At 39.1% G+C, this 13,946-nt stretch overlaps 1 long non-coding RNA gene across 1 annotated transcript; it reads left to right on the top strand.

Moving 5' to 3' along the window:
• Positions 1-6,609: 6,609 nt before the first annotated feature.
• On the top strand, positions 6,610-13,022 carry LOC144992497 (uncharacterized). The gene is made up of 3 exons (XR_013656484.1): positions 6,610-8,925; positions 9,259-9,341; positions 11,406-13,022. It is a non-coding gene; the product is annotated as an uncharacterized LOC144992497 (long non-coding RNA).
• The last annotated feature ends 924 nt before the right edge of the window (positions 13,023-13,946 follow it).

The following is a 13,946-nucleotide window of genomic DNA, read 5'->3' as shown; positions in this document are numbered from 1 at the left end:
ATTTATATTAATTATATTTGTTGCCATTTCTTTCACAGATCGCCAGGCGTTATTCGCCAGCGTTTTTCGCCACCTTTTTTGTGTTCACACCCAGGTGATTTTTGCTGACGATGAGCCGAGCGAAGATGCAATTTCATTCCCTGACATTAGATGGCGCTTAATGTGAAACAGAAATACTCCTGTACACAATGTGGTGCTGCGCAACTTTACGCTTCTTAAAGTCGCTTTTCACTCAGAAGAAGAGAGCAAGTATTTACGCGCTTGTCAGAATCAAACAAAGAAAACATGAATATTTCAAGCACCAGTAGCTCCAAGTGGTGCTTGGTTCGGGGATATTTTAGAATGTCCGTCATTCGCGGCAGTGTAGACGCTACTTGGCGTCTATCTTCTTCGCTGGTATGTGTGCTCAGAAAGGCAGTTTTGTGTTTGACGCCCCCAAGTTGTGTTTTACTGTAACTTCAGAAGCTCCAGACACGTGTGCAAGAGCGCCATTCTCTTTGGTCGTATACTTTTCGACGCGGCGCGTCAAATCAAAAAAAACGAACCCGAGGCGTATTTAAAAAGTGACGCTTTGACGCGTGCCGTTTTTTCGCGTTGGTGTGCACACTCACATTGGTGCCCTTTGTTTAGTCACGAGGCGTTAAACGTCGGCGAAAATCGCGGGCGAAATTCGGCCCGGTGTGAACGGGCCTCAAGAGCCAGTAGGGAAACAGAAGAAAAGCCTTTGATTTCAAAATAAGAGAAAGAGACGTTTAACAGACAAAAACCAGGAATTTTTACTCCAAGTATGAATTTATTCTGACATTTGTTCTCACACACCATAATAATAATGCATAACATTCAGCAACTGAGTGTCCAATGTTACAAGAATGCTACTATTAAAGTTATTTAAACAGTTAAGTATTATGTAAAGCCAATCCCAGTTTTAGGGACCTTTTTTGTATTCATAACCGTCACACCTTAAAGTCGGACAAGGCTGACGTCTGAATTCATTTTGTTGATTTTGTTATTAATTTATTAATATTAATTTATTAATAAAAGTAGCATGGTGTCAATTAATTTGACTGGACTTATTTTTAAGGTTTGTGCTTTGGGAGGGTTTAAACAAAGTGTGAAAATGTTACTGTCTGTCTCAGAAAAGTTTATGAAGTGTGCAGTTAGGGGTTTTACATCTACATTAATTGTAAAAATCAATTTCTTTGTGGATTTCGTCTATCCGGAGTTATTTTTAAAACGATGAACGACGGACCAATGCTCATACGAAAACACAGCCATCTGTCCTCTTAATGGTTCTATGAGCTCATCCAAAACTGTCAGATATTTATTTAAACAAAATGTTTAAAATGGAGAAATCTGGGACATTTACTAGCTTTAGTCATCCAATTTTTGTTTTAATGACAAATAACAGTTGAGGACAAATGTCTAACTTTGTGACTTTTCTCAAACCTTGAAAGTTGTTTTTTTTGGCTCTTCAAATATTTTTTAGTTCTCGATAAATATGTCTTTGTCTCTTCCACACGTCTTGCTTTGGGCATTTAATTCCCAACAGTGAAGCGAGTGCTAAAAAGTACATTCTTCATCACTTGAAATTAGTTCTCCTAATGATGCTCGTGCGTGTTTACACTGCAGCGTGTAAAAAAAGGCTTTTAAGTGGGATTTTCATTCAGTGATGTGTACAGCCTGAGTCCTTTAGCGTGTCAGTCTTTGTAATTGTGCTCTAAAAGGCAAAAAAACAAACAACACGTGTACTTTTTTCTGTTTACATTGTTAGCGGCTCTACTAGATAATGAGGCGAGATGAGTTTAAAACACACAATGTTAAAAATACATTGTAATGAGTTACTTTAAATACTTTTGAAGAGCTGAGCAGTAAAGGTCAAACATCCAAAAATGTTATCAACTCTATATAGACAGTCACAAACAAAAACGTATTTCCCGTCTAAACATACTGTATGTGCTGCCAACTCTTTAATAAAATTGAGATTTACTGATGTGAAAGAAAGAAAAGGGAAATACTCAGATGTAGGTCTCTTCAGTCCTATTTGCCTGTGCTTCGCATCACAGAGGACATATCTTGCCCCAAGCAGCAGCCAGCTCGCCAGTTTATGTGAACACAGTGGCAGTTGAAGTTTTCCAAGCTGCAGCAGAGTTTGTTTCCACCACAGAACCAAACAAAAAATGCACAGACAGCCTTTGGTCCAAAAATGTAACACGCAATATTTTAGCTATGTGCCATTTATCTCATGTAATGTCAAAGCATTTGTATCTGCAGTAAACTCCACCATGTTTTTGACTGAGCTTCCATGTGTTGCATATTTTCTTTCCTGCACATTTTAAATAGATTTAAGGCATTTGATGTCGTTATGCATGGTGTCATTCAGTTCAGGTATAAAATAGCGTTGCACAGCCAGGTTTGTCTCAAAGGGCTGCATGAAAAGGAAGAAACATCAGTATCAAACTAACACAACTGTTATACTACAATTCAGTTCAGATGATTCCAGTGCACTAATTTGCATTCCTAGAGCCGACATAAGTTACCATTAGAGTACACTGAAGGGTTGGGGGTGTAAGTTCAGTGCAACCAAGCAAATTTAGAAACTGCAAGAATGCTAAAATTTGAACATTCACCAACTGTGTTAATGCATACACCATATGTGTTTGTGAGCATACACCAACGCTGCAAAATTAGTAAAGTTCATTCATTCATTCATTCATTCATTCAACTTCTACACCTGTTTACTCCCTTTCAGGGTCACTGGGCTGCCCTCTCATGGGTGAAGGCAGAGGTCATCCTGGAAAGGTCACGAGTCTGTTGCAGAACCACACACCCATGCACAGCCCTCACATTCACACCCAGGGACAATTCAGAGTAACCCATGAAGCATGTTTTTGGACTGTGGGAGGAAGCCGGAAGCCCAATTTGTAAAGTGTTTTATATTATGGTCCTTTACAAATTCACAGAAGACAGTCCATTGACTTCAGGTTTGAAGCCTGTTGCACAAAGAACACATCCTCTTTCACTTTAATGTGAAATAGTCAAACTCCAGTACAACTCCGTTCAACGGCTTGTTTAACCCTTGTGCTATCTTAGATGACCCCACCCTTTCATTGACGTGTTCTCCCTACCATGACAAAGGTGGATAAAGGTGGAAAGATTTCATGTAATCCATAGACACCAGTGAAGATCACAAATCATTGAAGAAAAAAGGTTCAGTGCACTGTCTAGTGGGTCTAGATGACCCAACTCCCAATGGTAAAGTGCCTAGGATAGCACAAGGGTTACAAATAAGTTCTCACATGAATACATATCCAATTCATGTTAACTCTGTAGATGTGTTTTAAATTTGACCCAAAAAAAGTACAAAAATAACTTTTACATGAATTAAAAATAGAGAATATTGAAAAACGAAATGCTACACAACCGTTGCACAAAAACCGCTGGATCAGTAGTTTGTTTGTTTGGAAAAAAACAGACTGTTTTTTAATAAAACTGCAAAAACTGTAGTTCTGAAAGTATACATTTAAAGGTCATAAGGAGAATTTTCATAAATGTTTAAGACAGCGATTTTTTTATACAAAATACATCTTATATTGTGTGTTTTTATTCCTTTATTTTACTCTTAAAGTAAACATTTATCTTATTGCAAGGTCACAGTTTCATTCCCATGTGGAAAAGCTAAATCTCCTGGAATCAGTGGTGGCTTCAGTAGGAACTAGAAACATGGCTTTGAGAATGCTTTAAGTGGGAGCATAAATCAAAAAATCCTGTTCGGTGCTGTTTTGCTTCTGTCAGGAGAAATTCCAGAGGTAGGTCATTGTCATTGTCATTGGAATAAGTAGGCTTTTTAAAAAATAAGCTAACTTGTAGAACAGCTGTGGCATATTTTTGGAGGACAATTTGCTTTAAGTATTGTGTTAATGCTGTTAATACTCGGCAGTCTTTCTAAAGCTGGAAAGGCTTGTGAAGTCAGGGTAAAAGAAGAAAAAAACAAAGGGTTGGGAGTTTGGGGACAGCAGGGATTAATAAGGATGACGAAAAACCAAGGTCCGGACAAAAGTTTGTCCCCAGGGCGGGTACCATAACTCTGTTGCTCCACTCAGATGGCCCTTCAGGAGCTTAGGGTCAGGCAGCAGTGCAAATCGATGGGCCAGGCAGGGACTTCCAGGCTCCATGCTAATACCTGTTCCATGATAATACTGCCTCCTGAATGCCTGCTGGGCAGCGTCATCCATCACCCCACTGATGCCACTATCACATGCCGAGGAGGAGGAAGAAACAGCATAGAATTATACAGATAGATCGCAGAGGATTTCTCTTGTGCTTTTGCTGTATGTCCCAGAGCTGATTTTAATAAAAGTCGTAATAGGGCAACCGGAACTCCCTGCAATGTATCTCTGGTCCTCCAGACAAGGAGACAAATGTAGGTCTTTCAAGTCTTTTGGGACAGAGAGATGTTAATCCATATATTACACATTACTTGCCCCAGCCTCAGCATTGCAGAGCTTATACATCATAGTAGCTATTGATTGGTCCTCTTTCCTGACAGGGATTGTTAAATGAGATATTTTATCCTCAAAAGCAAAGCCAACTGTATTAATTTTCCAACCGAGGCCCAATGTCTGGCCAGTTTGGTTTTTACTTTCAAATTACCCTTATTTTCATGAATCATTTATTTTAAAGTCTGCACAGTTTCCAAAGCAAAACAACGCTCGCTTTCCAGGCTTATGGAGAAAACATTTCAATATTTCCTGGTAAATTAAATTTTTAGGGTTCCAAATATACCTTTTCATGTTAGCAATACGTGTTGATCACTGCAGTTCAACCCCATACTAAATGTAATTAAAGCAACACATTATTTTGAGATTTAGATTTTCTGATGAAGTCTTCTCCTAGATAAACTTTTAAATCTTTTATCAGTGTCAAGTAATTACATCAGTAAATTGAGTGGTCGCTTTGACGTCACAAATCCAGTCTTGTGTTGCCATATTGAAGCTATATACTTGTAAATATTTTTCTCAAGCAAGTTTAGGAATGAACAAATTATCCCCCAAACAATACGAGAACCTAGCAGCGAATGGCAACAAAAGTGAACAGAAAGGTAACGAGATATACTAGAACCACAAGAAGGGCAGCTTTATTTTGGTTAAAAGTAAATTAAATACAGAAGATCTACATCAAATGCAACTAAGGTTGATATCCAACAAGCTCAAGGATTTGCCATAGGTTTTATTAATGAACTTCTCCTTGTTGAGTCAAAAAAACTATAGATCTGTACAAATTTGCTTCTACAGCTTTCCAGTCAAATGATTGATGATGACATGCAGTAGCTCACTATCTTCCATCATTTCATTTTCATTTCATTTCATTTCTTTATAGATCACCTGCCACCATCAGCCAAGTAAGCCTTAAGTGATGTATACAGGGAAAACAAACAAAGAACATTATACAGTCATGAAACACAAGTTAAGTGTACTCTACTTCAGTGCAACTACCAAGAGGGTAACTAGTGTGGCGGTAACACAACTCTACAGGGTAGGATTACCCATGACTGTACTTAATACGGCTATTTTATTAATAGCTGTTAAGTCTTGAGATCCACAATATTTATTTGACACAAACTTGAACTGTTTTTCATTGGTTGAACGGTTATTTTGAAAAGTGTCCCTAGGTGTGAATGTGGGAGGGTGTGTGGGAGTGATTGTGTGCCCTGCGACAGACTGGCGACCTGTCCTGGGTTTAACCCGGCTTCACCCAGCAGTATGTCAATCTACGGCATCCCTGCGACCAGCAAGGGTCATAGCGGGTTAAGACAATGGATGGATGAATGGATGGTATCTTGCCATTTCATGGTTCACCTTTTTCTGTCTCACAGATTTTTTAGTGCAATTCTGTCCGCATTCTGGAATACTGGACTTATTTTTCTATGAAGGTTTAAACTTTGAGAGCTTAAACAAGAGAGAAAAGTTCATGTCTGTCTGGGAAAAGTGAAGCAAGTGTGTAGCGAGGAGTTTTACTGCTTCAAAACATCTATAATCCTACTTTGCAGATTTCACTTATCGCAAGTTTTTTTAAAACGTAACTGCCGGGATAAATGAGGACTGTTCCTTTATAACAGTCAATAAAAGTATTGACTGTTATAAAGTCAATACGTTTCAATACATTGACTAATTAACTCCTTCTAAAACTTAATCTGCTTTAAAGCATGCAAAATTACAATTATCCTGGTTCTCCTATTATTTTATATGAATGTACAGTAATATAAGCTTCTATCAATAATAAAGAATTTAACTGGACAAAATTTCTGGTTTGAAGACGTTTCGATGATCTACAACTTTTATTTGATCATGACCTGGATGAATCTATACCGACATAAGCCTTTATCTTTAACAATACTTAACTTAAGACTAAAATTATTCCCTCTAATCTAATATCTCAACAATAAGGATGTCGTTTGTGCTCTCTAGTAAGTTTTTTTTTAAATTGGTTGCCTAATGGAATGAAAGATTTTGTTGTTTTTTTGGTGAATTTTTTTTCTACTTTGGCCTACTGGCCCTTAATTTTTCTATTTTTCTTTAAAACCCTTTGAATTGCCAATTTATGAATTGTGCTAAACAAATGAGTCTGCCTTTGCTTGAACTTTTACTGCAAAACAATACGTTTTCATAAATATTAAGTATGCAGCAATACAGAAAAAACATTCTAAAGTTACTAAAGGGTTTTATTTGAAGCTTCTTGCAACAGATTTATTTAAATGTAAAGCATTTCGTATTCAGAATATCTATTTAAAGTCTGGCCATTCCACAACCTTCTGGGTGAGCCTTTTGACTTTGTTCTGAAAGATAAAAGCTGTGTTGAGGTTGCAAAGAATTGTTTTATAGTCGCTATCTTCTCACAGAGCAATGCTTTATGTTTCTCCTTATCGGTTGCGTCACCCTTCACCAAATACACAGAACATTTAACCCGACCCGCTGTACCAATGTAGCAAAGTAATCACTTTCTTCCTCTGACTGCCTATTTGTCTCCCTCTGTTCTGCTCTGCAAAAAATCTAAAAGAAAAGAGAGAAAAGGACATTTGAGGCAACACTTCCACTCATATTTAAATCAATGAATCATGCTTTCGTACTGCAGCTTTTTCTTTTTTCTTTTTGGTGCCTCAACCGTTTCACAGAAGTGTGGAAAACCATTCAGCTAAACTCTTGAAAAATAGTGCGTGATGATACAGAGGTACGGGTACACACTTTGATTGGCCCATGCAGTTCAGGTCACTCTCACTGGATCACAACTATTAATGGCAAATTGTTGTGGCAAAAGCAAGAGAGTTTTCTAAAGGATTTAAAGATAATTGCAAACTTGATATTGGTAAAAAAAAAAAACCACCTGGGAATAAATGAAGGAGAGTCTGATGATAAAATTGAAGTTATGAGCAGGTCGGTCCTGATCAGAGTGAGAGAAAAAAAGCAAGACGGTCATAACTGGACAAACTATTTTGGGTTTGCAGCCAGTTCGTGTTGAGGTAACACAGCCAGGACACAGGGACATTCTCACAAACTCTAAAAAGGTGAACCGCGTTTACCATGACATGCACACTTTTGACATAGGTGCGCACATTTTAATCCTCAAACACTGGAGCTGTTGCTGGCAACAGCAAATAATACACACTCTTTGAACTATCATAACTCTTTGACCATTTACACAATTAACATAATTCCAACAGCTTGTCATGCGAAAAAAAGCTGCTTTTCTCCCCGTCAGAATGAGCTGATTGCTAAAGTGTTGCACATCAATACTAGGCTGCTTTACTCTGCTTCAGAGCTTCTTGGTATTTTGGTAATTGCCTAAATGATGAAACAGTTATGGCAATTCAACAAACATGAACAATAGAGCTAAAGCTAAAGCTGCAAACCCCAGCTCAGTTCTTTCTGATTGGAGTTTACATGATCTCCTCGTGGATGCATGGGTTTTCTCTGGACCCTTCCTGCCGAAGTCCAAAAACATGCATTACATGTCGATCGTTGACTCCAACTGGTCCCTGGGTGTGAATGTGGGGTCCTGTGACGGCCTGGCAGAGTGGTGGACTCTGCCTTTGGCCAACAGTGGCTGGGATTGGCTCTGGCAGCCCTGTGACCCCAAAAGGCGTTCAGTGGGTTTTGAAGATGAATGTCCTCATCTGATGACGTGAGGTGTGGAAATGGTGATGCATTTGTGTAGAGTTTCATGGAGAAGAAAGTTCTCTGTCTGAATCTGCTCTGTAATTCAACAAAAAATAAGTTTCTGGAAAAAAGTAATAGCTGAACATCTTTTATAACTTTTAGATTTTTTCCATTCTACCAGAATACACTTAGAAATGGTATAACTTATTCATTCCCTGTGCTGGATTTGATCCTGTAGAGACTGAATATTTTTGCCTAATAGTTTAGACTGCTCTTAAGCGATTCTCTTTAACTTTGTGAAAAATCTTCATCATTTCACTCTTGGCCTAGTTCTTTTTGCCCATTTTTTTCCTCTTAGTTCTGATATTTTCTTTCGGCCACACATTTAACGTTGGTTTAAATCCCAGTCGACAAACACAGAATAGTTTTGTCACAGGTGAAGGTACTTCTCTTATTTAGGGGTAATGTTGCTGACCAAGAAAAAAAATAAAAATAAACAGTTAGTCTTGCTAACCTAAAATGCATTTTGTAACTCGCAAGTTTTTATGTGGTATTCCTTTAAGAGGATACACACACACACACACACACTCTGGACTCCTGTGACCTTTCATCACATGAACCGCCACTGTCCAACTTCCGGGTTCATGTCTGTTATAAAACCACGGCGTAGACATATGTCCATGTATGTGCACTTATGGGAATTATCTGCAAAACTTTAGGTGCAAAGCACCCTTGCACCTATCAAACCGCCAAACTTATTTTCATGTATTAACTGGTGAGTTTTGTCGTTTGTTTGTGTGAGTCAGCTGTTGCAGGCACCAGCTGATCTCAATAAGTCATGGTATGTGACTGACAGAACTTTCAGAATCTTTTCTCATTATGTAGATGAAAATTATGAGTACTCTAAATGAATATGACCATGCACATGTGGAATATCATGATGATGTTTTGGTGAGAAATGTTTGAATTGTTTGAGATTAATCAGTTGAATTGATGACCATGCATATTTCTGGATAAAACTATTACCTTATATATTTTTTGAGAGATAATTTGAGGCTTTCTTTAAAAAAAGATGTTGACTGAATTACATTCGGTCCTGTTTATGCAGGCCAGGTTTTTCCACCAGGGGATTCACGGGTGAGCTCAACAGAGCCAAACTGGACAAAGTGATCACTTCATCCTACAGACACGGTAGGGCAGACTTTTACACCCACACTGCAACAATAGCCGGATTGCACCGACACCCTTCAGCAAAGCACCAGGCATTTGAGCTTGTACCTGACTACTCGTTCCATAAACTTTCTACTTCAACACCCAAAAAGGGCAGAAAAAAAGGGCACATACCTGGACAGAAAGTCAATTGTATGTATGATTTAGTCAGAGTGTATGTTTGCTGTAAATACAGTCACTTTACGGAATCATTTAGTGTGTTTGTGATGTGATTTTACATTCCCACCCCCATGCGATGAACAAGCCTAGCCCTATTTATTCAAACATTGTAGTGCATCAAATAGGGCTACAGTTGTCCTGAATCCTCTGAGGCACTGCTCTTTCATTCTGAACCTTGAACCAATGAAGAATTCATGGTCATGTCAACTTAAATCATTTTTTTTGTCAACTTAAATCCTAGTTTAAAAGTCATTTGATTACTTTTTGATCAAATGTTGTTAATAGTACGTTGACAATGCATCAAAGCATCAAGTTAAAAAAAAATAAAGCAACTTGTTACATGAATTAGTTTTCTGTGACCCAGGAACGGAAGATCACAGGAATCATAAAAACGTGCGGGAATTCTTGGATTGTTCTATCATTCATTTTTATCCCACATGATTGCATCTTCCCTCACGGCAACTCATCCCAAACCAGCAGTTTGTCAGAGCCCTTTTACATTCATTATGAAAACCCAGGATTCCCTTTTAGTCACCTCGTGGTGTGTCATGGAGAACGGTTCTTATTCAGGATAGGCTTTAAAATTTGGAATTTACAACGTTCCTAAATTTTAATCTCCAACATGTGTAAAGAAATTATACAAAGATTGATATTATGTCTAATACTTTATCAGCATAAACACACCATCTATCTTTCAAACCCGCTTAATCTTTTTAACTGTTATGGGGTTGCTGGAGCCTATCCCAGTCACTGCTGGAAGAAGGTGGGAAGGCAGACTGTCTACTAGTCTGTCACAGGGCCACAAAACCACTCACATCTACTCCTAGGTACAATCTAGAATCATCAATTAACTCATAAAGTTTATTTTTGGACTGTTGGAGGAAACTGGTGTGCCTGGAGAAAACCTACAAAAGCACCAGAACATGCAAACTTCACTCTTGAAAGGTTTCCGTCGGGACTCAAACCAGGGCTCTACTTGCTGTGAGACAAGGGTGCTAACCATTACACCACCATGCGTCCCACAAGTCATGATTAAGACAACACACATTTATTAATAAGCAATTTGATTCTTTTTTATCATAGCTTTTCTAAAACCATTTTATAATTTCTCCCTGTAGTGACAGTCTTGACAGCATGAAAAGTGTCTTTAAATAATCACCCAGTTCAAATTGTAACCTTTTTTTCCAATTGTTGACAAAGATTTTAGCGACATCTTTGGGTCTGTAACTCAATTTTGTGTATAAATGTCGCAACCAGAAAAAAAGACCAAAGTTAAAAAAAAAAGGTAATGAAATTCAACAGACACCATCATTTTGCAGTAAAACCTTATTTGAGTTGACAACAAAGCTTATCTCAACAGACCTGCACAGAAGCCACTGAGCAAAGTGAAATCACTCATGAAGATGCATTTACCTGCCTGATAACTATAAATGCTAGAACCTTTAATAGCTATTAATATTCAGGCAAAGGAGCAGTCATTTTAAAATGTGATCATTACCAGTTAATTCATTCTTCATCTTCTGACAAGGACGTACAGCATTTTTAATTCCTGTGCACACCAGGTGTGTCACAATGAGCTGCTGCCTTTGCTGGCAGGATCAAAGTATATGTCTATCATATTTCCTGTTAAGAATTACTTATGGAAATGATCACAGTCCAACAATCAAAAGACCTTCTGCATGTGCTGAATTTGTATCAGTCTGTGCAGAATACGTACTGAATTAAAATACGCATCCATTTTTTTTTCCCTGTTTAACAGTCTGGTCTGTGCAAACCTCAAACATTTTGTCAGAGTGAGTGTACATTAATGGATGTGTCTGCTGAAGATGGAGCTAATTTGAACAATTTGTTTGACTATAATTATAGAGATCATCCATTCATCCATCCATTTTCTTGGATCTGGGACCCTGTTGCTCGGGCAGCAGTAGGAAAAGTTTAAGCTTTCCAGTCAAGCCAGGAGACATGGACCAAATCCAAAAGATAGGGCCCCTGGTGACACCAATATAGGAAACATCTGATCTTGATTTTTTTGTCACGAGGAATTTTCGAATGGCTCTTTGACTTGTAACCAAAGACCTGTTGCCATGGGAGACTTTACCGAGGGATTAGCCCCAAATATCTTATCTTATAAGAACCAGCGCTGAAACCCCTTCCCTACGTTGAGGTGGCGCTCCACGGAGGGGTCACTGCTGTGTAACGACTTTTTTTCTTACCATGATGGCTAAATAACGCTAATTTATTTCACGTTGGTGTGGCTGATTAATATCGGTGACCATGTTGTTGTAAAAACTGTTATCATTGTCAGAAGCCAAAGTATTAAAAGTTAAAGCTGCTAGAACACATCATGCAGTCCCCACAGCTGCTTTTTTTGGTGCAAGATTGTCTGATGCAACGAGTGACCAGAAGAAAAAAACAACAACAACAACAAAAACAGGAGCACAAAGGAGAGAGCCCCAAAAGTCATGTGACTATCATGTACTTTTAAGACCCTGTCCTCTTCACTGCAGCAAAGATTTTAGTTCTTCACACTTCTTGAGATTTACCTTACTGGATGTTTTTCTTTCAGTGCTCGGGTTGCATTCCGTTTACGTCATTTTTCTTTTTTGCCACATTTCCTGCCCTTTTGTTTTGTGAAAAGTCAACAGACTTCACACTGAAGTGAACCATATAGAGCCAAACAAGCCTCAGCCTGAAACAGACCAGGGGATATTCCAGAAAGCAGGTTATGCAAGTTAGCACTGGTTACCGCCAAGGAAGCGGATAACATTAGCTTTCGGTTCCAAAAGAGGAGGTATGTTTCAGGGTATGTCAAGTTGCCATAGCAACTCATGCTCTGAACATAACCTGGTCTGGAGTAGGTTCAATTGAAGGTTAGTATGTTTTCAGAGAGGTGAAGGAGCATGGCGTGTCCATTTGAAGATGATTTAGTGGAGGAAGAAGCTCAGATAATTTTTTGAGTTCAGTCAACCTAAAAATAACACGTAGTTATCAGACATAGTTATTTTAGTTTTATTCAATTTAATTCAGTTAAATAGGTGTAACTTTGGTGCTGCTATTCGATCGGCAGCGCAAGGAATTGTGGGATACCATTCCTTTGCCTGTCTGGATGGATTTATTTAATTCTTTCTGCACCATCGGTGAGAGGGAAGAAGAGGGTGATGAGTTTATTTAGCACCCCTAGTGCAACGTGATATTGCTAGAACTGATGTTAGACTCAGAGGCATGATCACTGATTGAATGTTGTATGTTGTAAATCCAAACTTTGTCAGTCATTTTAACGATATAACAATGAGAATGTCTGCAGCCTCAAACTTAGATATATGAGAATTCCAGTACAATAAATTAAGATGGAAAAACATTTAATTGAATTGGAGTAATATGTAAATTTGAGTTGTATAAACAAATATTATGTTGGATAGACAAAAAAAAATTGGGTTGAATAAATGTAACTTGTTACCAATTGAATCAATTAATTTTATTCATCGTTTTGTATTCATAAGTTGTGTGTGTATATATATATATATATATATATATATTTTAATCACGCAGACCCCAAAAGTGTGTTCCCAAAACTTTATCAACACATTAACTTTCCAACACGTGGAGGCAATATACTGGACTGTGTTTACACTTCACAGAGAGGAGCCTACAAAGCCCTCCCCCTCCCCCACCTTGGATCTTCAGACCACATCACTGTGATGCTAATGCCTGCACACAGACCCCTAGGAAAAGTGGCCAGACCGGTTAGGAAAAGCATACGGGTGTGGCCAAAGGGGTCCTCAGAAGCTCTCCAGGACTGTTTCACCTCCACAGACTGGAACATGTTCAAGCAGGCTGCAACAAACAACAACACCACAGACCTCCAGGAGTACTCAGAGACTGTCACTGCCTACATCGCCAAGTGTGTTGATGATGTCACAGTAACTAAGACCATCACAGTCCGGGCAAATCAGAAGCCGTGGCTAACAGGAGAGGTGTACAGACTCCTGAAGGTCCGTAATGCTGCCTTCAGAGCTGGAGACGAGGTGGCCTTGAGGACAGCTAGGGCCAACCTGACCCGCGGCATCAGAGAAGCCAAGAGACAATATTCCAGGAGGATCGCCCATCATTTCAGCGACAGCAGAGACACCCAGAGCCTGTGGCGTGGACTCCGGACCATCACAGACTACAAACCCCCCCCACAGACATGCGACAGCTCCATCTCCCTGCTGAACGATCTGAACTCCTTCTACGCTCGCTTTGAGGCAGCGAACAGCACAATGGCCCAGAAAACTCCACCCTCTCCCGGTGACCAGGTGTTGTCGCTGCCTTCAGACAGCGTAAGGAGATCCCTCAGCAGGATCAATCCACGGAAAGCCCCAGGACCAGACAACATCCCTGGTCGGGTGCTGAAAGACTGTGCAGGTG

Source organism: Oryzias latipes, chromosome 6 (genome assembly GCF_053564925.1).
Source record: "Oryzias latipes strain Hd-rR chromosome 6, Olatipes_Hd-rR_3.1".
Lineage (NCBI taxonomy): Eukaryota > Metazoa > Chordata > Actinopteri > Beloniformes > Adrianichthyidae > Oryzias > Oryzias latipes.
Note: the sequence above shows the minus strand (reverse complement) of the source record. Positions and strands in the feature narration are given on the sequence as shown.